The sequence below is a fragment of the Eretmochelys imbricata genome, chromosome 9 (genome assembly GCF_965152235.1).
Source record: "Eretmochelys imbricata isolate rEreImb1 chromosome 9, rEreImb1.hap1, whole genome shotgun sequence".
Lineage (NCBI taxonomy): Eukaryota > Metazoa > Chordata > Testudines > Cheloniidae > Eretmochelys > Eretmochelys imbricata.
The window spans coordinates 60,392,677-60,397,076 of record NC_135580.1 but is presented as its reverse complement, the minus strand read 5'-3'; the positions used below and the strand labels follow the sequence as shown (position 1 = coordinate 60,397,076).

The 4,400-nt window shown below is 48.7% G+C and overlaps 1 pseudogene; it reads left to right on the top strand.

The window, feature by feature from the left end:
- The first annotated feature begins 756 nt into the window (after window positions 1–756).
- Window positions 757–1,024, top strand: LOC144270461 (small ribosomal subunit protein uS14 pseudogene; annotated as a pseudogene).
- Window positions 1,025–4,400: the final 3,376 nt, after the last annotated feature.

Genomic DNA, 4,400 nt, shown 5'->3' with positions numbered 1-4,400 from the left:
ACCAGTCCTGCCCCCACACACCCAGCGTTTCCTTCTCAAGTCCCCAGACAACCAACCTGAGCATTTAATTCGCTCTTCTTCCCTCATCCCTCAGTCTTTCATTTCCTGCCTCCTCTCCTTTAGAAACCTTCCCCTCCCTCTCTGTCCTGCAGGGCTTCCTGTGCACCAGCTGGGACAGGACAGAGAATCTGCCCCTAAATATTGTTTGTGTCCCCATGCTCTTTCTGGAATAACATGCTTGGCCTTCGGGCTGGACAGGTTGGAAATGGCTGTCTTAGAGCTTCACACTGGGCTCCCAGCACAGGGGTGCTCCAAAGTGGGTGGGCATTTTTAAAAAATCCAGAGTTCAGTATCTGTTCCCCCTTTGCTGAAGGGTCTCTTTGGTTTCCCCAAACTTGCCTGAATTGCTCAAACAGCTGAAGGGAAAAGTGACATTGGCATTTGTCTGGAAGAAAGGCCCATTTCCTGTCAATCACAGCTGAACATTTAGTTCCTTTCCCATTAACTAATCATCTGTGGGTTAGCCACACATGCAGAACTTCTAAACGGCATCAGAACACTTTCCCAGTCACAATTACAAAATTGGACTCTGTGATTAATTCTGCTCCTTGACAGACTTCTTGCTGTGTGTGGAATAAAGCAAACCAGTCCTGGGCTAATGCTTAGTCATGGCTAAGCTCATTCATAGCTGTCTCCTGTTCCAGGCTTCCTGCTGGGTCTCCAGATTCCTTGGACGCGGTGTGAGCAGCGGGCAGGATGGGTTACCAGCAGCTCTACTGGAGCCACCCTAGGAATTTCGGAAAGGGCTCCCGCTCGTGCCACGTGTGCTCAAACCGCCACGGCCCGATCCGCAAGTACGGGCTGAACACATGCCGGCAGTGCTTCCGCCAGTACGCCAAGGACATCAGCTTCGTCAAGTTGGACTAAACACTTCTCAAGAAGATGAGATGTCACAAGGAGACTACTGGACATAATTCTCTGCCTAATTTGGATAACTGGGCATGCTAAATTTACCAAGTCCTTGCCATGCTATTTTGTGTATAAAATAAAATAGCCGAACAGTTCAAATAAATAAATAAATAAAAAAGCTTCCAGCTGCTGTTCTTATCCTTGGAAAAGCCTCCTTGGAATACACTTGACTCACACAAGTGGCCTCAGGTGTCAGGGAATTCCCTGTCTGTGTGCTTTCCACAGAACGAATGGTCAGAACAAGAGTCAGTAATTGTCCCCAAAACCTAAAGCCAGTGCTGCCCAAACCCACACAGCTGAAAACAAGTAACCATTCCTCCTTCTTTATTATGTATTATGCACCATATCCAATGTTGCACTAGCACCCTTAGCCCTGTGTCAGCAAGGAAACTGGGGAAGGAGACCTTTGTTCAATTCCCTGCTTCACCACAGGGCAAGTCACTTAGGCTCCTAACTCCCATTAAAATGGATTTCAATGGGAGTTAGGAATCTCAGTCCCTTTGAAGGTGTGGGCCTTAATTTTTCTGTGCCTTTCTGTACAATGGGGATAATAGCACTGCCTTGACACACACACATCAGTGATGGGAGGATGAATCCATTAGAGACTGTGAGGTGTTCAGTAGCCTGTGATAGGATGTTCACTCCACACAGGAGTGGAAGGGGTTAATGGAGGCCTTGTAGGCCTATCACAATCCACCCTGGAAAGAGCAGTGGAGGTGAGTCCTCCTAGCAGCCTAGGGAGGCTTCATAGGAAGTAGCCAGTTGGGGAGAGGCTGTATGGAGCAGCCAGTCAGGGCCCAGTGGGCTAGTACAACAGGAGCTACAGGGCAGAGCAGGGGCAGTTCCTGTGCGGAGCCCAAGGAGTGAGGACTGTTCTTAGCAGGCTGCAGTAAGGGTAGCATCTTGGACAGAGCAGTTGCTGGCTGGGACCAGGAGAGCAAGAGGGAGCTCCTGGCTAGTTGCTGGGACTTGCTGGCTGAAAGCCCTGAGATAATGACGAAGAAGGTGCTGGGGCCATGAGGAAATGGCCCTGGGAAGTGAAGCAGCATTAAGGAAGTTAAGGAGACCCAGCAGGAGGCTGTTATCTATAGGTTCCCTGAGTTGGGACTGTGACGGGTTTGGTCACAGAGACCCCCTTGGGACCATCCCCTGATGTGCTGAGATTACCTCTAAACCCATTTTCCCTGCCAGCTTGGGACTCCAGAACCCTGCTTTGTTGAGCCAGACATCCTTGTCTGCTACAACACAGACCCAGGTCTGGTCCACACCCCCAAAGCTGCAGACTCTAACAAAAAACTGCTCAGCAGGTTTCGTATCTGCAGAACCCAGACACCCAATGGGATCCAAACCCCAAATAAATCCATTTTACTCTGTATAAAGCTTATACAGGTAAACTCATAAATTATCCACCCTCTATATCACTAATAGAGAGACACAGCTGTTTGCTCCCCCAGGTATTAATCACTTCCTCTGGGTTAATTAATAAACAAAAGTGATTTTATTAAGTATAAAAGGTAGAATTTAAGTGGTTTCAACAGACAGAACAAAGTACGTTACCAAGCAAAATAAAGCAAAAACATGCAAGTCTAAGCCTAATACATTAAGAATCTGTTTACAGGTAAAATCTCACCCTCAGAGATGTTCCAATAAGCTTCTTTCACAGACTAGACTGCTTCCTAGTCTGGGCCCAATCCTTTCCCCTGGTTCAGTCCTGTTAGTTCCAGCTCAGGTGGTAACTAGGGGATTTCTCATGACTGGCAGCCCCCCCCCCTTGTTCTGCTTCACCCCCTTTTATAGCTTGGGACCTAGGTGGGAACCCTTTGTCTCTCTGGATCCCCACCCCTTCTTCTAAATGGAAAAGCACCAGGTTTAAGATGGATTCCAGTATCCTATGACATGGTCACATGTCCTGTGAGACCTCATTCTTCATTCTTCCAGGGCTGGCCCGCACATACCCAGGAAGGTTTGGAAGTAAACAGAGCCATTTACAAGCAATTGTCCTAGTCAGTGGGAGCCATCAAGCTTCCAAACAACCATTAATGGCCCACATATTGCATAATTACAGTAGGACTTCAGAGTTATACTTCATATTTCTAGCTTCAGATACAAGAATGATATATACCTACAAATAGGAGGAACACACTTAGTAGATTATAAGCTTTGTAATGATACCTTACAAGAGACCTTTTGCATAAAGCATATTCCAGTTACATCATATTTACACTCCTAAGCATATTTCCATAAAACATATGGAGTGCAACGTCACAGGGACCCAGAGTCGTGGGCGGGCCCACATCCCCTCCACGTGCCATGATTGTGGCCTGATTATTGAACAATGGTACCCACCCCCAGAAGGAGGAGACATGGATAGTGGCACGGCCAGTGGGCCGAGTCATGAAGAGGACTCTGCAGTTCCTGGGTTGATGTGGGAAGGCAGCAGAGGCACCACTGGAGGAGGGCACACCCACTGGCAGAGCTAATCCCCAGGATGGCCAGCAGGAGACAGTGCCATGGAGAGTGAACACTGTCACAGGCCTAGAAGTACCTAAAATAGATAGAGTCAGAGCTAAATTCCATTACCAAATTGTCTTAACAATATTATCCTTAAGATTTGTTAGAGAATGGGGTTGATGCAGGTACGTGGAGTGGTGAATGTTTAGTTTTTAATGGTGCCCAGTGGGTAGCTCCTTCCTTCCAAAGATTTTAAAACATTAACATTAATCTATTAACATCACAAAGACACACTCTGAGAGGGTTCATGTTATTAGCTGCGTTTCAGAGATGAAATGACCTGCATAAGGCCAGACTTCAAGCTGGGGCAGAACGGGGAAACAGAAATCAGGTTACCTAGTTCCCAGTTCTGTCCTTTAACAATAAGCCCATTTTTCTGCTTCTCTACTGTCCTGGAAGGCAGCTGCAGTGTACAGACTCCAGCCTTTTATTTAGTGAGCTGGTTCCCAGTCACTATCTCCCACCTGCCTAGTGGTGGATGAATGCATGTGTGTTTTTAAAACTAGGAAAATAAAGTGTGATATTATACACAGGTACTGACTCCATGGGTGCTCCAGGACTGGAGCACCCACGGGGAAAAATTAGTGGGTGCTCTGCACCCACCGGCAGCCAAGCTCCCCCCTCCTCACCTCCTTCTTTCCCCCCCCCAGCGCGCTGCATCCCCACTCCTCCCCCTACCTCCCAGCGTTTCCCACCTGCCGCCTAACAGCTGTTTGGCAGGGCTTAGGATTTTCTGTGAGGGAGGAGCGGGGACGTGCCGTGCTCAGGGGAGGAGGTGGAGAAGAAGCTGGGTGGAGACTTGGGGGAAGGGGGCAGGAAGGGGTAGGGGCTGGGGTGAGGAAAGGCAGGGTGAGGAGGGAACTTTGGGGAAGGAGTGGAATGGGGGTGGGGTGAGGGCGGTGCAGGGGCTGGGCCAGGGG